The 24,022-nt window shown below is 47.5% G+C and overlaps 1 protein-coding gene across 3 annotated transcripts in view; it reads right to left on the bottom strand.

The window, feature by feature from the left end:
• PAK1 (p21 (RAC1) activated kinase 1) overlaps nt 1–24,022 on the bottom strand; it is a 724,626-nt gene that overhangs the window by 495,277 nt on the left and 205,327 nt on the right. For all 3 annotated transcript variants that reach the window (XM_069639982.1, XM_069639985.1, XM_069639983.1), the window contains exon 2: nt 3,088–3,176. The gene's annotated coding sequence lies outside the window, so the exon portion shown is untranslated. The remainder of the gene's footprint in view (nt 1–3,087; nt 3,177–24,022) is intronic.

Here is a 24,022-nt window from a genome sequence, read left to right as displayed (position 1 = left end):
GATTTCTTACATAACTTGTTTGTTGCCGTGAGAATTGCTCTTGGAGGGAGCGGTCACAACATACTTGCCTCAGCAATTACCCATTTATCAGGCATATCCATCAAAAAGGGAACAATAAAATGACTTGAAAAAGCTAAATGATACGCCCTGAAGTTCGGCACCCCCAGATCCCCTTTTTCCACTGGCAACTGAAGTTTCCATAATTTTAGCCATGGCGGCTTATTATCCCATAGAAAGGACTGCAACAAACCATCAATTTTCTTCCAAAAATGTTGGCCAATTCTCACCGGAAGCATACCAAGAATGTAATTAATTTATTTTTCGGTGCTGCATTCATTTTTAGAGTGTTCACCTTGCCCCAAAGGGACAAATGAAGCAAAGACCACCTCAAAATGCTCATTTTCAAGTCACCACACACCTCATTCATGTTCACCACAACCATCCCATCCACCAGCAGATATTTCAGTTTCCTGTCACACCACTGAAACCCAAGTCCAGTAATCAAACTCTTATCACAGTAACCTGAAATCGGCAATACCTCAGATTTAGACCAATTGACCTTAAATCCTGCCACCGCATACTATCTATCTAAAACATCCAGCAAGGCCGGAAGGGACACTGTCAAATTCCGTAATAATAATAGCAGATCATCCGCATAAAACCACAACTTTTGATCAGCACCATGAAAACTCAGGTCCTGTATTCCCACGTCACATCTCAAGGAAATCGCCAACGGTACCATGGCCAAAACAAATATCAGCGGGGATAAAGGACATACCTGTCTCGTACCCCTCTGTAGTACAAAAGAGTCTGACAATTGCCCATTAGTTCTGACCGCGGCAGTCGGACAAGCATAAAGCAAGCTAATCCAGGAAATAAATTCCTCTCCCAGATTCATAGCACGCAATACAGAGATCAAATAGTTCCAATCAACGCGATCAAACGTTTTCTCCGCATCCAAAGAAAACACAGCCACATCATCCTCCATATCCTGTGCATGTGTCATCAACAATAATAAAGTCCTAATATTACTAGATGTTCTCCGGCCTTGAACAAAACCTGATTGATCAGTGTGCACCAACTTCACAAGAAGAGACTGCAAGCGCACGGCCAACAATTTCGCCAAAATCTTATTATCAGTATTAATCAAGCTGATGGGACGATAGTTCGAAGTCAAGCAACCATCCTTATCCTTCTTAAGAAAAACCGATATAATGGCATGACTAGTAGAAGCAGGAAGCAAACCCCCCCCACCCTAGATTCCATGAAAACATCTCGCAAAAGGTCCACCGCCGAATCAGGCAAGATTTTATAAAATTCAGCCGGCAAACCATCCTGACCAGGAGACTTGCCCGAGTTCAATCTCCCTATCGCAGATTTCATTTCATCCACAGTCACAGCCTCTCCCAGCATGGCTCTCTCCAAATCACTCTAGGCATTTCCAACCCTTCCAAAAATGACTCATCCAATCCATTGACTCCCAACTCATTCTGATACAGCTTCATATAGTATTCCTTGAATGTCTCATTAATCAGTTTTGGATCACAGGTCACCGGATCATTCTCTCTTTTAATAGAAGTGATAGACCTTTCTGACTGCTGCTGTCTCAATCTAAAGGCAAGCCAGCGATTGCACTTTTCACCATATTCAAAATAAGAATATTTCAACTTGAACAAGTCCTTTTCAGCCTTCATTTTCAAAGTTTCATTCAACTCCCTCTGCAGTCCCCTCAGTGCCATCCTCTTCTCCAAATTCACAGAATAATTTATCAAATCCTTTGAGAGTTGCTTAATATTCTGTTCCAAATCCAAACTTTTCCTTTCCAAACATTTCCTCCTACTACTGGACAAGCCCAAAATCATCCCCGCATTGTACATTTAAATGCCTCCCAGACTGTTCCAACATCCATTCCATCCGTCCTATTCTCCAACACAAAATGATCCGCTTAAGATCTGATTTTATCCACAATTGTCTCATCCCGAAGAATTGAGTTGTTCATTCGATGACATATGACATATGTAAAATGTAATAAAGTTGGGTAAACATTAGCACTTGCCACACTAATTAAGCTGTGGATATTGACAAGGGCATGGACAAAAGAGTTGTGAATGTAGGCAGACGCCGCCTCTGGACATAAGTGCAAGCACTAGCCTTGCAACACACCAAACGGGTAGGAGCGGTAACATGAATGAGCAACCGAATAAGATGATACAGGCCGAGCAGGACTCAACACATGGAGGGAGCAAACCTGGGTTTACCGATGCCACCCTCCTACTAGATTAGGAATGCTTCCTGGGCTAGACTGCAAAGGATGCATGAACGCCTGCCCGCCCTGCACACAAACAGGGGCCACGTAGGCAGCCGGTTGCACCAACTTGGGCAAAGTTATGCATATGAAAGGATGCCATATTGGAAATGGACCGAGAGTGTCGTAAAGCCCCTGAGCTGGTGATGGACACGGAGACGCCCACACACACCACCTGATTAGAAACGGACATTTTCGCCCTATTTCAAGACAGGAAGGCCAACTAACCAACCCACTAACAACTTCACCCTCTACACACACCTCTCAAACTCCAACCAAAAACAATCACAAACTTACAATGCAGCAATCCGCACAAACTTCACCAAACTGCAACAACAAAATAAAACACACATAGACCCGTACAACAGCACACAATGTATTCCGGCAGTATAACACCCCAAGCTAAGCCAACTGAATTCTGGGCTGAGGCCACACATCACTCCCCTCTTGTACTTCGCCAGCTCATCCCCACTAACCGGACCCCACCCCACTTTTTTCTTGCAGAACCACCAGAGCGCCAGGGGACCACTACAGTGGTGATAGTGCACGGTACAAATATCCATTAACATACTGTGCATATTATGACAAAGGTGAAAACAAATAAGAGAAACATTTATTTGGAAAAATGCAGACATAAAAATCCCAAACAAATAAATACCATAAAACTAGAAGAAGCTTTACTGTTATTTAATATGACTACCAAATTAACCCTTCCACCACAATGTGCATTAGATCATTTAGAAAAAGGATGTCTTGAAGTTCATTACACATAACATGCCTACCGTTGCAGCGCACGAGGATATTCACAAACACTGGTCCATCTACCAGACTGGCGTTCTTACTTGCTTCAGCAGTAAAACTTCTCCTCCCGCTGAAAAGGGAAATAAAATTGAAGTTGGATATGCAGAACAGTTTTGTCGCGTCTTTCTGAAATACCATATAACACTGCATACTATTTAGCCGAATGCACAGTTTTGATCGAGAACAAATGCAAATCATGAACGTATTGCAACCTCTTGCCAAGTTAACCCTGATCTCTAATGCAGATTCTTAGAGGGTATCTAGGACTAACCACATCATTGTAGGAGGGCATCGAATAGATGTTGGCAAATTTTCCTGTGAAATTCTTTAAATGCCCTTTGCGCCTTCGGAGGCCAAACAACAAACTGCCGGTGGCCTCAGAGGTCCCTGTCCTTCACAGCAACGTCCACCAAACAAAGAGGGATGCTCACATTTTTTTCCCCAGGCAGTCGGGTGTGGAAGAGAAAGGAGGGTGGGGTTGGCACTAAAGAGGAGTGGTCAAGGCGGGATAGTCAGGGGTTGGGGGGTGTAGCAGAAGGGCATGGGCATAGACAGGTAATGGGCTAGAGCCAAACCAAAAATCATTTGTTTAAAACTCGGGAGGATAGCTCAGGGGCAACCGCTCGTCTTGGAAACAAGACGACGCGGAGCAACACAAGTTCGATCCCTGGTCCGTGCTTAGACACCTCTGGGTATTAAGCGTGTTATAAATAACCAATTACAATGGAACCAGAAGAGGAAGAAGCAAAGCATCAAGGGTGCCTTAAAAAGGCAGCACTCAAGGGGGCACAAAGCCATTGCATGTAAATGTGTTCTCTAGGACAGTCAGAGAGGAGTTACATGGTGTCTTGCCAGGTTGGGCGATACTTCAAGAACCGAGGACTCCGGAGCCAAGCATAAAGTAAAGCTCTTCATTTGTCTTAATTTGTACAGTGTCACTTCTAGGGAAAAGATTCCTGTCACCTTGTGTGCAGGTGTACGGAGTGCTGCAGGATGTGTCCGCTCCCGCTCTGCACCAGAATCCATAGTCATTCTGTGCATGAGCGGCACTCCGCCCCTCCTCATACTCCTTCCCTCCCCTCTCCTCCCCTCCCCCCCACCGACGAAAACAGATCAAGACGTTCCGCTAAAATCTGCCTGGATAATTGGGCACCCTTTCGTATTCAGAACCGGGCGATGGGCTGAATAGACAAAAGGGCCATCTTTTAAGAACACAATTTAGTCGTGGTGGGGCTACAGAGGCCCCTGTTGGCCGGAAATATATGACAAAACTAGCTGACCTAGTTGCTTAGAGGGACGCGCCTGAATTTTTAATCATCCACTTAGGGGGGAATGATTTAGTAACCATGGGGAGGAGAAGATTGCACAAGATTATATGCGCCTCACTGGCTGGCCTTGGCCACAATTGGAGGGGCACAGAAATGTTCTACTCTGCAATTTTACCCAGAAAAACATGTCTAGGAGCCAACTGTTATAAATTGGTGGACACAGCCAGAAGAAAACTAAACAGGGGGGTTGAAAAATTCTGCACTGCCAGGGGCCTCGGGTTCATAAAACACACCGTCATAACATTAGGCAACCCTGACCTTTTCCACAAGGACGGGACGCATCTGTCTGGTTTAGGAATAGAGCATTTTCATAGACAAATAACAGATTCCCTAGCTACCAGAGGCTGCCACTAACTAGGACTTTTGGGGGGACCTGGACAGCCGGCTACCAGCCCAGGTGTGGCGGCACGGGCGAGGGGGGGTAACCTCAGGACCCGGGGCCCAAAAGTACAGTATACTATGAAATGTGATTATGTTTTGCTATGACCATATCTGTACAAATAAAATTCCACTGCCTTTTATTTGCCAACACCAAAGCAATGTGCTGTGTGCTACTTGGGGTGGGAGGATAACAGCCCAAGACACCCCGGTAGAACAATGTACATTTCCGCCTGCATTTGGGTCCACTGGTTATGGGCAAAGCTGCCAGGCACAAAAGCGAGGCCGGCTAACCTGTGTCCCATGGCAACAGGCCGGGGAGAGGGGCAAGCAAACAGCCCAACAAACGGGGCAGTGGTCCCCCTCGCCCCAACCACTGCTACAAGGTGACACACAGTCGCCGGCCGGGAAGGTAAGAAGGAAGGGCGAGGTGTGAAACAACACCTTGCCCTTCCTTCCAACATAGGTGCTAAGCACCCAGGATGCGTGGGAAACAGGGAGGCAGGGCCCCAACAAAGAAAAGCACCCTGGGTGCAGAGACCTTCGCCGCCAGCCGGCCTGGGGACTGGCACCAGAGCCCCCACACATGACACAACAAGGACCCAGGGCAAGCCCCTGGGTCCAATATAAGGAGCTGCATTGCTACAGAGAAAAACACAAATCAGTTTGGGACCCTGCACAGGGACCCAAACAAACGAGTGCACTGCGAACGCAGAGACTCGTCCTTTTTCCTTTCCCACAAAGAACCCTCCCACCCTAGAAAAAGGAAGAGAACAAGGAGAAGAGGAGACAGGACACCATACGGTGACCACACACACAAGTCGTGGGACAAGGAAGGCGGCACGGGCCAGAGGGGGTAACCTCAGGACCCGGTGCCCAAAAGTACAGTATACTATGATATGCGATTATGATTTTGTTATGACCATATCTGTACAAATAAAATTCCACTGCCTTTTATTTGCCAAAACCAAAGCATGTGTTGTGTGCTACTTGGGGTGGAAGGAGAACAGCCTAAAACACCGTGGTAGAACAATGTACATTTCCGCCTGCATATGGGTCCACTGGCTACTGCGGCGCATACAGTGTGGCTTCTACATGTATCCCAGTAAAACTACAGCACTTTGGAGTTGAAGAGGTCCTCAACATTTTGGTGCCCCATCCTCCATGTGCCTCCTCGGCTACCACTTCTTCCTACTTTTCACCCCGCCCCCACTATAATACCCACTCTCTAGCCATCAAAACTAACTATTCAAAACCTGACTCGTACCCAAACTGCTAGCTATCGAGGTAGTCTCTCCTACCACCTCCCTGCGGATTCCCAAATGCACACCCATAACACCCCAGATATTATGTAATTTAGGAATTAATGTACTATTGCTTAAACATAGATAATGGCACTAGGTCTTGCACGTTCATCCTAGTTATGTCTGCCCACTTTCTTAAAATGTTCCTGGTCCATGTTCCTTGCTCGGCCTACCACCTCCATCACTAAGCCGTTACCCACAATGCACTAACCAGGGCATATTTTAATGGCACCGTCACTGCAGGACTGACTCTGCCATCTGACAACTTGCATAGGATAAAGTTTTTGTTACAAACGACATCCTATCTAAATAAATAAAAACCTTCTGGAAGCGAGGAGTACGACCCGGGTGGCCAGGAAGTGATTCGAGGCCTAGCGATGAAGGCTCCAAAAAGGAGGGCTGGCACAAAATGAAGCCTCTCCACGAGTGGAAAACAAAGTGGGCTACGGAGACCCGTGGACGCCACGGCATGTCAATAGAGCGCCCGCTGTCGCTGTTCGGTCAACTCAGCACGTGTAAAATTACACCACAAAACTCCAGGGCAGTGATTGTGCAAGGGGCAGGCAGCCCCCATCTCGGTTCATGCATCGGCCGGCCACTCGACGCCGCTTCTATCCGCGCAGTTTATTGCTCGTATACCACACAGCAGCAGAAAACCACAAACCAGATGCCTGCTTTTCATTTTTACCGAGGAATGCGGACATGACACACTGCAATGGCTCCCTTGGATGGCGCTGCCAGCTGTGCTGGTTTGGCACTGAGTCGCGAGGAAGCGAAGGCGTCACTATACATGTGACGCATGAGAGTCCGCAAAGAATTCAAATCAGCGCGGTTCAAACAAAATGAAGGTCCTCCAGGGTTGGAGCGGAAATGCCAGTCAAGGGGGCAGCCTTGCCGTGCAGACAGATACGACCAATGATCTTCTGGGGAAAACATTGTTCATAAAAATGGTGGCTGTGCAGTATATGTAGCAGGGCGAGAGAAAGCGGCACTGCCGACCAAATAGGCCCGAGCATGTGTACAGATTTGTTTATTGCTGTGTGGTTTGAAATGCATGGCCAGTGAACCAATGACGCCACCATACGAACAGTCACCTTTTTGTTCCACCGCCCTCCCTCCTAGGTAACCATAGCGTAGGCCGGGGGGGAGGGAGGGGCGCGGGGAGTGGTCATCTCCACTGGGATATGCTACGCCAGGATAACATCACCACGAGGTGGAGGGTCCCTCACATAAGACCATGTTTCATGGAACACTGCAGACCATCACACAGGCACCCCTATACGCTCCCCCACGGGTACGACTCCGTCCCAGACACGTTCTAGCCAATCATTCATGTTACAGCTGCCTGCATGGGCTCTAGTTCCATGATAAACATTCACCTTTGGTGCACGAGCGCACAGAAGCCTAACAGCACAGTACACCCCAACATGGTCTACGACCAGGCCGGACTGGCCTACAGGGCAATAGGCCTGTGGTCGAACCAAAAACGCAAAATGCTGGTAAGGGCCCGTTTTTTTGGGTCAAAGTGGGCCACTTTTTTGGCCAAAGTGGGCCAGATTGAGGAGTTACTTCACTATGCAGCTAGTAGTTTTGACCAGTGTTCATGAATAAATATTCTTTAAAATGCACGATTTGCAACACATTTGAGCAAAAACTCCCCTTGGGTACTATTCAAACAGTGTCACAAAAGGAACGAATAGGCAGTTGCAACCGTGGGCCAATTTTTCATTGGTGCCCGAGACAATTTCATGGCCCCGTCCGACCGAGTCTATGACACATTGCCCATCACCCAAGTCCAAACAACCTCCACCTTGGCAAAAATGCCTTCCCAGCACACTTACGAGCACACAGTTTGGCCAAAGCTGTTGCATTCTTAGTCATTCCTTGTACACATGCACACAGTAGCTGCTTCACTACAGTACCCAGCGACAGTCCATGATGTATTGTGTCAGCCCTCCTGAGGAGCTTGGTATCTCCCAGGATCTCGTGGCAGTAATCACGTGACTACTCAATAAAAAGCAATGAGCGGTTTCCCACTCTTCAGAGTAACCGAAGATGGTGTGCTGTGTCTTTATTGTGCAGCACCATGCTGGTGCTGAGTAACTGGCAGAGGGCCTGCCCCACAGGGCCCTCCACCATGACAGTGCCCCTGTTGGGCAACGCTGTCCCCAATGGCTGCCAGCCATGTCAGTAGAGCCCCTGCCGGGCAACTCTACCGTGGGAAGCCGGTGCCCCTGCTCGGCAACGCCGGCATCATCTGCTGGTGTCGGCCTGGGTACCGTGATGTCATGTCGGGTGATCCCCTTTATGGGTGACCCTCCCATGTGCATTGCCCCTTTAAGGGGATGTGGCCCTCCCACGTGTATTGCCCCTTTAAGATTGGCCATGACTGTCATGGCCCGAGCTAATAAAAGGAGCTCATGCAGGCATGTGAGACGGAACGGCTGCATACTCCAGAAGAGGAGCTCCTGAGTCTGTCTCATTTAATGATGTAGGCTGCCGGCCTTCACTTGGAGGCCCAGGCCTGCAGGCGCTGATGCCGTGGGACCCTCGTGCCAGGACGGTGGCAGAGGTCCGCATGGTCAGGAGCCTGGCAGGCTGTGCCCCCACCCCGATGGTGCTGATGCCCCATAGCACCAGGGTTGCCTGCCGGATGGGCATGACAGGCAACCCCCAACAATGGCGACGAGGAAGTCGCTCTCTCGTAAGGAACATGGAGAGTGATGACGAGCACACGAAGTGCAATCTCTGCGGATCTTGTAGAATCCAGTAAAGGTGGGAGAGCGAGAAGTGCAGTGCCCGACCACACCGTTCGCCAGGATAGGCCTGCGCCCCACTGTATGTGTTGCAGTGAAGGCCCGGGCCACCCTGCGGTGAGGCGGCATCCTGCCGCAAAAGAAAGGAAGCTGCGTGTGCAGCAGAAGAGGATGTGCCCCCCCCCTTCCAGGAATGGAGAAGGCTGCTCTGCGGCCTCGCCGCGAAGTAGGGTGCAGTCATCTGTTGCATCGGGGAGGTGAGCTGCCCTCCCCCCACCAAGAGGAGTAGCGCACCCCCAGAGGAGGTGGAGAGTGGCCAGTTGGTGCTCCTCCTCGGTCGCGGCCCTCTATGGAGAGGGTTCTCGTGCGACCGGGAAGAGGGGCAGCCCTGTGGCGGTGCCAGCACGGGCGGCGACACCATTCCGTGTGGCGCTTCCGCTCGGGCACCCATTGGGATCTTGGGCCCGCGACAGTGATGGGAAGCTCCAGGAAAAAGTATGTCACGAGGGAGAGAAAGCGGCAGCAGCCGCAACAGTGCAGAGCAGAGGAAAAGACATGAAATGCTACGGTGCGGAGCGCCTGCCCCAGCCGAGGCAGTGGTACTGCTGCAGCTGTATGTGCCTGGACAGCGGCACTCACTACGCCTGAAAGGCAGCACCTGCCACCCAAAACTAGGAGGAGTGTGTCCCCTCCTGCAAAATAAAGGTGGAAAGACACAGAGCGCCTGCCCCAACTGAGGTAGCACTCGCCGGCCGAAATATAAAGCGGGGTGTGCGCCCTCCCAAGGAGAAACCCCGCTGTGGGAACGGCCGGCCCTAAGGGAGAGCTGGCGAGTGGCCACTGCCGCGAAAAAGGAAAAGTGGTGAGGCGGCTGCCCCTTCGTGCAGAAGGACGGGGACGGCCTGCAGCAGCCTGAGTCATCTGCCGCCGTGGGAGGAGGTAGCGGTGGTGCCGATGCGGTGGTGTCCTGACCTCCCGCCGAGAGGAGAGACATGTGGCCCCGCCCCCAGGCAGGAGGCAAAAGAAAGAAAAACAACGTCCAGCGGGAGGAATAGACTGGCTCCCAGCCGAAGCAGTGAGGCTGGAGTGCCCGCCTCCACAAGTGTCAAGGCGGCCGAGTGCCGCCGTGGAGTGCCCACCTGCCCCACCTAAGCCAGCCTGCCGTGAGATACCCTGAGGGCGAGTGCCCGCCCCAACTATCCCGGGTAATGAGCAACGGGAGGACCCAGCTTGCACCTATAGCATGCAGGAGGCGAGTTCCGACAACCAGGCTGCAACCTGCACCGCAGGAAGCTCAAGAGGACCCCAGGCCTGGAGGCAGTGACTCGCAGAAGTGCTCCAGCGCCAGAGCCCGGGAAAATAAAAGGGCCCTTTTAATGAGCCCAGCCCAGCGGAGCCAACAAGGAAGTGCTCCATGCCTCCATGCAAGAGGAGCTGAATAATAAACATGTGGCTGCCCACTCCACCCTCAGCGCCACATCACCAGCATCGCCCTGTCACGTGTGTCCCACTGCCACGGGCGCGCGCTCCTGCCTGAAGAAGGAATGGCTGCGGCGCACAATAGGTAGCAATTTGGTGATCGAGGGTGGCATTGCACCAGCACCAACAATAGCCGTGTTGTGTTCAACAGGGGACTCCCACCCTCATGCTCATCAGAACCCTGAGCCAGAACATTTCAGCAGCCTACGCCCTGTGCATTGCACATCTGGATAACAGTGCCATCGAGAAGCAGGACACCCCAACAAGGAAGACTCCTTGCCGGCCCTGCAAGTGGCCTCGACACCCTGCCACGAAGGTCCCCTACTAGACCATTTTAGGACCAAGGAGTTGGTGGCCCTGCCTGCCTGCATTACCCGGCGTGCCATCAGGTCAAAGGACCAGGCCAACGTGGGCTTGTGGAGATAGCTACCAGTCCCTGAGTCCAACCACCATGGGGTTGGAACAGCAAACACGGGTGACCCTGACACTCCCATGAAGAAGCGGTGCACTGGACAGGTCGGGATGAGTCCATTCAATCCAGAGGAATGCGAGTGACCACATACGCCATGTTGACACTGGCCGCAGGGCAGAATTAATCCACCAGCACCACAGCATTGCTCCAAGCACAGTGCACCTGAGCGTGCTGTACTCTGCGCATCATGTACCTCACCAATGTGCAGTGCCCATGGTGCTGCACGGAATGGATGAATGACTCCGCACCAATGACCGCCCGGTACAATTGAAGTATGGCATCGACCCAGCACCAACCATGGCCTCACCGTGGCCAACGTGGGACTCTCACCCCCACGCTCCTCACGGTTCACATTTATGAGTACCGGGACATCGGCGGATTAGGTACCGCTGGGCTGAACAATGTGTGGGGGCCCCAACTCCGAGGAGGGGGCGCTAGGTGCTGTCAGGTGATCCGAGAGGGTGGTTCCCACCATGCACTGGTGATGCCAATCCAGCCCAGTGTTGCCAGCCAGACAAGGAATGGTGCACTGTAACAGCAAGCAAAAAGGTAGGCCAACCAGCAGGGAGGTGGTCGACTCCCGGCCTAGTGCCCTCAGAACACAAGCCACCCTGCCTGCCAAACTGGTGGCCCCAACTGTGTGTCACCAAGGACACCCTGCATGCCACGCCATCGAAGGACCAGACTAAGCAGGGTTTGGGGCAGGGGAGATACCTGCAGGACCCCGGAGTTCAGACAACGTGTGTCTGACCAGCGAACCAGGCAGTCCTGGACCCCAACCCCAGGAATCAGTGCATCAGGCTAGAAATGGGTTGCAGCTCAGCATGAGTGCTTGTACGCCCTCTTGCGCTCCTGATGGAAGGAGACACTCCGGACTGGGGAACATCGCCGGAGAGGGGGCAAGTGATGTCCCGTCACCCCGTGCCCGATTAACAGCACCGTGCCCCACAAAAAGCACATGGAGAAGCGTGGACGCCCGGTGACCGGTGTCCCGCTGCTCTGCTCTGCACATCAGGGAACTATGCCGATGTGGCCCCTGGCACCCGCCAGGTGCTGCTTTGCCGGCCATGAACCATACCATCACTGGACCTGGACACAGGAAGTGACTCCTGAACAGACGCCGATAGAAGACGAACTGGTATCCTGTGGTCCTGCAATTGTTTAAAGAGGACTCTGTAATCCTGTGTGTTTGCTGCTGTGAACCTGCATAGGAGTCACATGCTTAAAGTGGTCTCAGTCAAGAACAATAAGGTGAAGTGGTGGCCCCGCAGTTGAGAGGGGTGCATAGAGTCAGCCGCCGACCTTGGCGTTTTGTCAGGAGTTGCAGTTCCGAACCACAGGTTAATAAAGGGTTGTGCAAACTAATGGAGAACTGCCTACATTCCACCGGCAGCTCACCCACTGTGACTGTCACCCGCGGAGTAGGTTTAGAATTGGTTAGCATGTGTTATATTTGTAACTATTTTGAGTTATCTAGGTATGTGTTAGTGATATACTGTAGTATTTGGTTATCCCGCAAGGCCTGAAGTGAGAAGTGGTTTGTCGTTCTGTAACAGGTGGGACGCATGTATGTTGTAGTCACGTTTGTTTGTTCGTTATGAAAAAGTAGGAGTGTTATGGGTGACCCTCCCATGTGCATTGCCCCTTTAAGGGGATGCGAGACAGAACGGCTGCAGACTCCCAAAGAGGAACGACTGAGTTTGTGTCTCATTTAATGATGTAGGCTACAGGCCTTCACGTAGTGACCCAGGCCTGCAGGCCCCGATGCCGTGGGACCCTCGTGCCAGGACGGTGGCAGAGGTCTGCATGGTCAGGGGACTGGCAGGCTGTGCCCCCACCCCGAGGGACTGGGCCTGTCGTGTGCTATTGATCGCACCAGGGTTGCCTGCCGGATGGCCATGACAGGCAACCCCCCCCCCCAACAATCCCTGTCCATAATACTGCTGCGTGATCGCAGCCCCTGTGTTGCTGGGTGCCCCCCAGCATGTCGGCTGGATGCCCCCAGCTTTGGTCAGCCTGGCCTGCGTGACCGCAAGCCAGGACATGACACTTTGAGGAACATCATAGCTACGCTCCAACGAAAGACACGCAACCATGCATCTGGACTACTCCCTTTAGGAGCTGTACAGTGTGGCACTATCATTCTGAAAGTGCCACAAGGCCATTCCAATAGCATGTATGAACTATAAACATTAATGTGACAAAGCTTCCAAAGTGACTCAAATGCTTTCACATGTTCTATTTTTTATTCATTCTCATTCAAAATAGTAACTTGCCCAAATTATTTGGAAGTTATCCAGTCTTTTTAGGTAATATTTAAATCGATGAATTGTGCATCTGAAATATATTATCATCAAACACCAGCAAAGTTAAAAGGGTTTTTAAAAAAAATGGCTTGAAAAAACGGATCACGTGAAATCATCGAATCCGAAATGACCGAGGTAGAAAAAAACTAAATTAATTTTTTCGAAAATAAATTTCGGGCATCTCCCACGGACATTTCAGACCCCTGCTCCCCCAAACCCCGTACTTAACTTCTTTCGGCACATAACTAAATGTCCCACCGCCTCAGCAATCCCCCTGCGGCAGGCTCCATTCCATTGTTTTAAAAAACATTTTTAAAGTTGGATTGTCCCCCGCTTTCCTTTTTATGAAAGCAATGGACAGCCACGCAACCCCCGAAGTCCCGGAATGTCGAGCGGGGCATATCCCCGCTAACCTTGATAGACATTTATGGAATTCAGCTCCCCCCCCCCCCCCCCAACTCCACGGCCATTCTGGCGTTTTCTGCCATTCGTTTTTTTTTTTTCTCGTTCATTTCTTCGGATTCCTGAAAAAACGCCTTCCCTGAAATGTAAAAGGAGAATAATCCACTTCAGCCAAGTCACACAGGTCACTGCATTTGGGCTAATTTGCATAAGCACAATGCCTTGCTCATTTGGGTCTGAACTGGAGATGAACTTCCAGTGATGGCTACTAGGTTGTGGAATGCGTGACTTGGCTCAAATGAATTATCCCACATATAAAAAAAACCTTTCACCTGAAATTGCAAAGTAGAATTAGACAAGTCACACAAAAGCACAGCGCCACCCAGCAGCCATCACTGGAGGTTCACCTATAGTTCAGAGCCAGATGGGCAATGCATTGTGGGTATGCCAGTCAGCTCAAATGTCAAGCTCATTTGCACACCCACAATGAATTGCCCGTCTGGCTCTGTCGGGGTGGATAGCTCACAGGTAACATGCTCGTCTCGGACAGGAGGGCAGGGTGCGCTGTTCAAACCCCGCGCAAATCCAACTTTCATACTTCGAGATCCATAAATCAAATCGCATTAATGTGGGTAATAACACCACCTGTAATTGCAGTGCTTAAAAGCCGGAAAAATCCAAAATGAAGGGCTGTACAAGACATTGCTGTGATTATAATTATTTGATAAATAAGCCGAATATGTCAAAATTTGGAGACGGTTGGCATACAGCTAGCTCTTAGCCTTGAGTTGTGCACACAGACAGAAAATCAACTAAAACTTGAGGTATTCCATTTCTAAGAAAATGAAATGCAACTATTTTGGCATGCTCATTAAGAGCAGAGGGTCAACACGAAAATGCACAAAATCTGCCACACTCAACATCCTGTAGGACTGGGGGAGGGGAGGGGAGGGGCGGGGGTGGGGTAACACGGAATTAAATGTATAGCAGGAAATGAAAAATGGTGCATTTTTGAACATCTAATCTGCGAACTAGAAAGATTCACATTGGTAATAACGAAATGAAAAATACACCAACACACAGTGGGTCAGGTCAGACAACACACAATACAAAATATACTGCGTGTTGTCCGACCCGGAAGCGTCGTCCTGTTAAATTCGCATTCAGGGACTCGTAGTCCTGGGTTTATAATGAACACATCTAGGACTACAAGTCCCAGAATGCAAAGTTAAAGCCAGGACTGGACTACTGTCTCCTGAATGGAATGTGTTTGCAGGTATGCTAATGCGAAGACTGAACTATCAGGAGCCGGAGAACCTCTGACAGGTATTTATTTAATCTCAAGTACACTTCTGTCATGTTCCATCTCCACCCATCCGAGCAGCTTCATGAAATACTTCAATAACTTTTTGAAGCAATGATAATTTCATGAGGCTCCTTCTCAGTGCAAATGGTAGCTTCACTCTCAACTAATCACCTTCCATCATCTCTCTCTTTCACTGCTTTCTCTCATATCTTTTTATTGCGTACAATGTCCTTTCATCGCCAGATTTTTCAAAGCCTGCCACTTCAACGTGCACTAATGTTCATCAAATTTTTTAGGGGTGGGGTGGGGTGGGAAATGGCATATAAGGGTTTGGGGGGCTAGGGAATAGATAAAATAGGTGGCTGAGGGGGGTTTGGGGATGGGGACCCCGATCCAAAAAATAAAAATAAATACATTTGATGAACATTTCTACGTTGAAATGCCAGGCTTTGAAAATTCTGGCGATTAAATGACATGGAGCCCTTTTTATTGTAATGCAGTTTCTTCTCAATACACAACGCCTCTCTCCACATCTTCCCCAGATCCATTTGCTCTTCTTACCACCGTGGACACATTTTACTGTTCGGCTTCTTCCCACTACTCATCTTAAAGAGAGACAGTACCATGGAGAGAATCCATGGGCTGTTATCCTATCTAGAACTGCCTTTTCCCAATCTTCATTAATGCACCATGCCCACCTAATGCAATCCTTTATCACTGAGTCTTTCCATGATCCCATTGGCTAGTGGATGATAAAGCAACATGAATTTACACACCATGCAGTCCTGGAGAAACAGCTGTATTTCTCTCAATTTAAATTGTACCCCATCATCTGTCAGAATTTCTGAGGGATACCCGTCACGCTTAAATATTTCTTCCATAAATACTATAATTTCCCTTATTTTCTATGTAATTCTTGCCTCCACCCAGTTAGACGACGTATCTACTAATACAATGCAAAACAACGACTGCAAACTGGCCCAACAATACCCATACCAACTGTCTCCTATGGCATTTTTGGAACAGATATATGTGTCATTGCTTTTCTCTCGGCTTAAGCCCCTTCCCACTCAACTCACATGAAATATATTTTCTTACCACTATCTCGAAATCATATCCGGCCACTAATACTCGGACCAAACTCCGTTTTGGTTTAGTAGTGCCTTGGTGACCTTCATGGGCCACTTCTATGATCTTTTGCCTTACTCCGTGCAAAGGTATTACTCAGTCACCCCTAATGACATTCTCCCCTACACTTGTAATTCATCCCTTATGGGCCAGCCTCCACCCAATAATGTCTCATCCAAACTCCTATTAGATATGGATCCCTCTCTATCAATTGTTTTCACTCTCCTAAAAACATCATCCATTTCCAAGAACGCATCCCATTCCTCTTGAGACCATTGTCTGTTTAATGTTCAGCATACAATCCCCTTCTTTGTTATCCTGTGCATCGTCGTCAGCACGTGCTACTATTCGGGACAGTCAGCCAGTATATTCCTCTTCCCCGGAACATATTCCACATCAAAAGCGTACTCTTGAAGAGTCATAACCCATCTCCTTCTCTTTGTAGAAAACTTGTCCAATCCCTTAATCTGCAAAGTTTCCTTTAATGGTTTATGGTCTGTGCGGACCATGAACTTAGAACCCAATAGAAAAGTCCTGAATATTTCTAAGACCCATTTTATTGCCAGCAGTTCTTTTTGAATAGTTCAACTCTGCTCCCTTGAGAAGTCTAGAGGTGAACACAGTTATGTATTCTTTGTCATTCTCTACTTGCATTATAATAGCACCTAGACCTGTATTACTGACATCTGTGGATATGAATGTCTGCCTTCCCACAATGATATTCTTAAGCAATGGCGTTTCATCCAGTCCTTCCTTAAATTACCATTAACTCTTTTGCACAATCTGCATTCCATTCGTATGTGGTCCTGTCCTTAAGTAGCAGTCTGAGGTTTACTGATTTGTCTGCGAAATTCAGAATCAATTTGGAATAGTATTCCACCATTCCCAAAAAGGATTGCAATTCATCCTTATTCTTGTACTCCAGTTTCTTTTTGATGTTGTTCCTGGACTCTTGTTTGGGCCGACACTAGCAGATACAGTGTACCCCAGGTTGTCGATCTTCTGATGAAATGTGCACTTACCTTCACTCAAGGCAAGACCCTTTTCTCTTCTAATGTGCTCATTACTCTGCTCATCCTTTTGTCATGACTAGATTGGTCATTGCCAAATACTAATATATTGTTTAGAAAACGGTATTACCCAAATTGTTCGTTTACTATTGTTCGAATGAACATTTGACCGATTTTAAAGGGTTACAATTGACCTTTTCACAATTGAGATTATATAACTACAAAAAAAACTTTTTGTAGTTCTACATTTTTGATACCCCCCGCCTCTTTGGGTAATGTTGATCCTGTCCGCCCCCGTCCGCAAACAGGCGCTCGGTCCGTCCCCTTCTAAAATCAATAGGGAGGGGGTTCTGTATGTTCTATGTTAAATGTTTATCAAGTACATATATTACAGTACATATCTCCCAAGATCACATAATAAAAATGCATATTCTGCACAACAACTTCATTACCACAATGTCATGATTAAGTTCCTCTTCCAAAAACCTGTACAATTCACTACAAAAAAAAGTGTGTTAGGGGGACGTTATGGTTATAAAAAAATAAGGATGCAGTAGCACGAAGGGAGATTACATCAAAAGTGTGAGTGCAGGTCATTTTTTTTATGTGGGTGTGTTTTTTTTGGTATGTGGTGCAGAAATAATTTCTTTCTGTCGTTTTGACTCAGAAATGGCTAGTACTTTGGAGTGGCTGGAGGAGTATTTCCCGCACGGGGAAATGTCTGAAGGCAGCGACAATGGTACACATTGTTCTGCATATGGAAAATAGTGACCAGTATGTTATAGGCATTTAACTTATGTTTTTTTTTTCTTAACAGACCAGGAAAAAAAAGAGGAAAGGGCAACAAACGAGATAGAAGAGGATAGGATAAAAAGGATAGAGCAGAAAATGGACATATCAAACGACAATTTTAAAAGTTTACGGGAGTTTGTGGAGGACGTTGTGAGAGGAAACGTTCGGTACCATTGCCCCACCTGCCCTGCTTCTCCATTCCCTAGTGACCCATCCCCAAATCAGCAAGAGGAAAATAGACGTTTTGACGAAGTATCCATCCCTTCTTTCCCTCACAAATCTTCCCCTCATAACCAGCCCGTGTTAAATCCAAATTCCCCCATATTTGTTTCAGTGTCCGCTTCCCCCGCTATTTCTTTAGATTGATGTGTGTGTGTGTGTGTGTGTGTGTGTGTGTGTGTGTGTGTGTGTGTGTGTGTGTGTGTGTGTGTGTGTGTGTGTGTGTGTGTGTGTGTGTGTGTGTGTGTGTGTGTGTGTGTGTGTGTGTGTGTGTGTGTGTGTGTGTGTGTGTGTGTGTATTAAATGGTTTTGTAGTTGTAGAGAAAGAGTTTGTGTTTAATTTTTTTTTTAAAAAGACGTCAAATGTTCTCGAACAGCGCGCCTGTTCGACCTATCCACAAGGAATGGAATGGGAGTGTTGCAAAGGCAGTACACCTACCCTTACTAATGACAAGTAAGATAGATTTGATGTTTGACCGCGCCATCTGATGAAATTGTGTGTACATAAACAGAAAGGGGTGTCCAAAGGATATTGTACCTCGCTGACCCGCTTGGAAACGATATGATACATGTTCGTAGAACGCACCAGATGTCTGGAATGGGTGTAAATAAGCAAAATGGGAGTGTCTGAAGGACAGTACAGGTGTCCATATCGGGCGCAGCCAAAATGGTGCCATCCGTAGAACAGGCGCGGTGGCCGGCAAGTTCGTAGTCAAACAAAATGGAGTTGTCCAAAGGACACTGGAACGGTCCGTACAGTGAACATAGCATGCGTGCACATGCCTAGTACAAACGTACGTATAGCGAACATCGCGCCTGTCCCTAACTGTCCGTCTCACTTGTGTCGCACTTTGAATTACTTTGAGGACCCGAACACTGTCCGTAGGTCACTTGGGTGCATGCGCACGTTTGATTCTCTGCATTTATTGTCCAGGGGACTTTCAGTACTGGCGCAGATGTGTTCAGGACGTCATCATGTGACCGAACCCACGCTGAGCGTGGGGACTAATTTGCACGGTTGGTGTGCTTCTGCAACAGTACAAAAGAATTTGTAAACACAAGGGAAAGTATTGTAGAGTGTAAAAATGTAATTTCACATAGCCCAAACAATAGCAGACCTCAGGATTTGCTGCGTAAAATTTTTTGTACCGCTTTGTAGGGATGAAGACTCATGAGGCACACCCCTCTACCACTACAAATGGCCACACTCACGAGCGCATCTTCATTGTCCTTCTAGCTGTAGCAGATTGAGGTGTACTGCCTTTACTGCTGTAGTGACCAAAAGGACAGTAATCGGTATGGCTTCCATGGCTGCTGTTGGGTCATTAGCCTCTGCACCGCCCCCAAACCCTCCACCACCACCTTCCTAAGGGCCTGCAGAGAGATATGTGGGTGAGGATGTAGAGAGCGAGGAAGAAGAGGAGGAAGAGAATGAAGTGGAGGAACTTCGCACTAGGAGCACTCGGCGGGAGTCATGGGTGTGACGGTTGTTTTCCGTGTATAGGAACGTACCAAAAGCACGTGCGAACCTGGTGAAGTGTAACCAGTGCGAGGTGGTGCTGAGTCGCAGGAGATTTGGTGTGTACAGTTTTGGTACGACAACCATGAAGCGATACCTCACTTCGTTCCACACTGTGGACATTTGCAAGGTTGTGCCATGTGAAGAGTGTAGTCGATTGAGTTCCTCCACAGCATCCTCCGTGTCCGATCCTCCCACCACAAGGGACACTCCTGTGGGGCGGTGGGGCGCCTCCCTCCAGCTGCCTCACAAGCCATTCGCAATGCTGTTGACCCTTAACCTTCAAAAGGTGACAGTGTGCACGTATTGTGACGCAGTACTCTGCAGGGGGGAGAGTTTTTGAAGTGCTTTTGAGGCTGCAGTCACAGAGCACCAGAAGATCTGCTCCTTACCTAAATAAAGCTCATCCTAAATATTTCTCTGTTCACTTGCCCTTTCTTATCCCCGTGGCTGGTGTCCCTTCCTTACCCTCCTTTGCCTTCTTCTCTTAGTGTGCCGTGTGCTGTTAAGCAATACATGGAAAATGTTAAGCAATAAATGGAAAAACAACAACAATTACTGAAAAGGCTCTTTTCAGAGCCGCCTTTCTCAGTATAACAATAGAACTATGAAGTGACGGTCGTAGACCCCCGCGGAGTGCTGAAAAGGTTTGCGGACAGTCGTAGGGGAAAAAGGGAGGGTGCAAGCGGAGCAAACACAATGAAGTGTACGCTGGGAGTAAGTGGCGGCTCTGAAAAGAGCCTTTTGGTGGTGTGCTGAGTGGGTCAAAAAGTGTAGATTGGTGAAAACGGATTGTCACATAGGTTAGTGTGATTACAAAAGAAGTTGCAATGCATTTTGTACATTGCGAAGAAAAATCTGATTGCCAGCATATATGAGGTGGACTCCATCTCTGCGAAAAATGGAAGTGCTGCGAAACAAAATGTTTTCATTGTGGAAAGAGGACATGCCAACATCTCTTACAAATGCACACACAGCCTTATTCACATTGCATCTCGCTTGCTCCATTTGTGGACCAAGCACAGAAGAATGCAGCCATATTTGTCTTTGTGCAATACGGGAGAAAAGTATTTGACAATTTGGAAACATGTCCATGAGCTTCGTGAGTCCTTCCTTCATTGCAAATTGCAAAGAAATTCCAGATACATGCCCTAAACGGTTTCCTCCGCAATGAATGATCAGTATATCTGGAGGACGCTCTGTCAGTAAAGTAACACAGAGAGGTACCAAGTCCAGCCATCTAACGCCACGCACGCCATGCCAGTGCACTTCCACATGAGGAAATCTGAGATTTGTAGATAAACTGCAGCTTTCTGCATGCACTTTCAACCAATGTGTCCATGAGTCTCCCAAAATCCAGATAATCTGTTTGAGCATGGAAAGACATGGCTCTGTGGTCTCCTGTGAGGGAGAAGATGGTCTTACTAAAGTATGTTGGTCAGAACACACCTACTCAACTTTATGGACCAATCCCTAGCTCCGTTTATTCTCATTTACATGCGTTCCCACCCCTGAATCCCCGTTGGTGATATGTGCTGGCTGCAAACTACCGCCATGTTCACGGACATGTACAGGATCAGAGCGTGATGACGGTACATTAAATTACTATTCCTCTTTTTCCCCTTTAAGGTAGGCTCTGAAAAGAGCAGTTTTTATTTTATTTTTGGCCAGATACCGTACAGACATCTGGTAATTTATGTATTTTTTTTGTATATTTTGTCCTTGCTTTACTCTTGCAAACATTACAGAACCTTCTCTAAAGCAAGCCTTATATTCCAAAAGAACATTGCATTTCCCAAAGAAGATAGCACAACACAATCTCTTTCAAAATAATCTGCATTGCTTGGAGCAAGGTTATCGTGGCTGCAAAAAAACATACCAGCTCGTAGCATGAATGCATGCATGCCGCGACTGATACACCTCCCGATGCTTTGATCAGGACAGAAAACAGAAGTGTTGTTCCATTTTACTCTAGGGAGTAAAGCAGAAAAAATTACTTTGGTTACTGGGAATATGGTCACGAGTGCTTCAACCAACTGTGCCAAATCTGCCAACAAAGTACGTGAAGTCACGTATCCCAAATGGCAAGCACCGTAGTGCAAAATTAACACATGAGGAATGGTCATTGTACGCATGTCTCTACAAACTTGCAGAATTGCTGCAGCATTGGCATCAGTGTCAGCGCTCCACACCACCTCCACTCCTCGTACATCGAAATGGTTTGCCACATGCCTACTCTCGGCATAGTGTTGTACGTCTTGCACAAAAATGTCTCCAAGCACCAAAACCCTGACCCTCTCCACCTCTGCCATCTTCAGTGTGCGCACCGTCTTTCGACACAAAAGAGTAATCTGGACATCTGATTGGCCGATGCCTACAGTCACCTTCCCATGCAGGATTTGCTGTACAAACCCGTATGTGATGCGCCCTACCAGCGGACAAGCGTTGCCTACGTGCGGCACGTAACTCTTACCCAGTCCTTCTACCCTTTCCACAGCGGTTCCAAAGCGAGTCCCTCATTGGACCCAACTAAGCAGTCGCACAATCATCCGCCAATCACATTGAACATTGCTAATTTTAACTCCGTCATCAACATTGCGCACTTCAAAATTACTGGCGATGATTCTGAATGGAAGTCGCATATCATTGCAAAGCACCTACTTCATAAGCTACTGTGCAAGTATTGTGAATTTCTACATACAGCTCCATACATGTGCCGATGCATCAATATAGAGTACAGGTATGTATATTTTAATCAGAGAACATGTGGAACCCTTATGATTTAATTTAGACAAAATAACGCCGCTAAATGTCCATAGGGAATACATAACAACGCTCCCCCTTTAAAGTGCAAGATGTCCGATTAGTCAATGACAAAAATGGCACGACTGCTTACCATCTTCCGCTTAACCTGTACATACGTTGCAAGCATAGCTATTTAGGGCAGAACTGAATTTTGTATGTGAAAATGTCAGAGTTGTGTACTCTGTACGGCCTATAGTAATGCTACTTGCAATGTGATCGTATGAGAATAGTAAGCGCTCCCGATTGCGGTGGTGACATTTCCTTCTGAGGGTCTCCCGATTTTTCGGCATCGTGCTTTTAATTTACAAGTAGAAAATATTTCCCCATCTAGTACTATACCCTATCGCTTACAAACCTCCCTCCTATGCAAAGTACACTTTGTAAACAAGGCATTACCTTACCCTTAAAAATTTGAGCTACTTTGAAGGACTTTCAAGTACCATATTGCAAGTACCATGCAAAGACTGCACAGAGTGAAATGACATGTACACGTGCACTGGGTTGAAATTTAAAAGTTGAATGCTCTGACGAAAGAAGGACAATCAATGTGTGCAGTGTCATCACTGCTGCAAACACACAAAGTAATTGATTTTGTTTTTTTGAATCGCAGTGAAGACTACTCTCCTGACAATCAACAGCATCTACACTGCAGACGACATATCCGAAGAAACCTGGTCATCTTGCACAAAAAAGTAAGTACAGTACAACATTTATATGTTAACTACCCCTCAAAGAGGCTGCATGGGTCATTTGTTTAGTTTGGGCACCAAAGCAAGCATTGATTTGTAAACCATTCCACCTACAAATATCCATTTATTGAACAAAGAATAACAGGCAGAATGGCTTACAAATCCCTGTGCATTTGGTACTCAAATAACATACGTAATGCTTAGAAAGTAAGATTGTGAAATGAAGTTGTTGTAGTAAGCTTTTGGCATTTCGGTTATTAATAATGGTTCTCGTCACAAGTAGGGCATTTTTTTTACTTTCATCTGAAGTACATTGTAGTAGTATACAAACAGTAAAGTAGGCTTACCAAGTCATTGCAAGAGTTCAATGCACGTTGACGCACCTTGACAAATAGCTTCCCCATCTGACTCATACACACATACATTGGACAACAGACCAAAGTATATATTTTTTCTCAACAGACACCAAAGAATGCCTACCAAAAAGCAGCTCCGTAGAAAGGAACGCAGAAGTAGAGCAAATAAAAATAAAGGTGCCCAATGTAAGCATCCACCTGTTGTAGAGTTAGTAGAGAATGTTGGTATAAACCAGCTAATGCAGTTGGGTAACAAAATAAAGGAAGTCTCAACTACCGAAACTGTACCTCATCCATCAAAAAGTGTCACAAAACACAAAAATGAGTCCTTCAGAATCTAGTAAGAGGACCGAAATCATCCTCACCCCTTAAAACCTACCGTAGAAAGTTAATCCTACAAGCTCTCGTGGACAGTGCAATCCTTCTCAAAAGGAAGTGGTTCATTTTAAGTGTTAAATAGGATGAAAGCACTAACAAAACTAAGTACCAAACTACAAAAGAAACTCAGCAATAAACGGAATGTGAACAAAAATAATTTCTAAAATGTTTGTGGTGGTGAATGGAGTCACACAACCACCACAGAGCCATATTTTAATGAAGAAGCATACAAACAAAATCAAACACACAATTGCCATCCATAGCAGTGGACGAGGGTATGAGAAAATCG

Source organism: Ambystoma mexicanum, chromosome 7q (assembly GCF_040938575.1).
Source record: "Ambystoma mexicanum isolate Mex_15411 chromosome 7q, UKY_AmexF1_1, whole genome shotgun sequence".
Taxonomy (NCBI): Eukaryota; Metazoa; Chordata; class Amphibia; order Caudata; family Ambystomatidae; genus Ambystoma; species Ambystoma mexicanum.
Note: the sequence above shows the minus strand (reverse complement) of the source record. Positions and strands in the feature narration are given on the sequence as shown.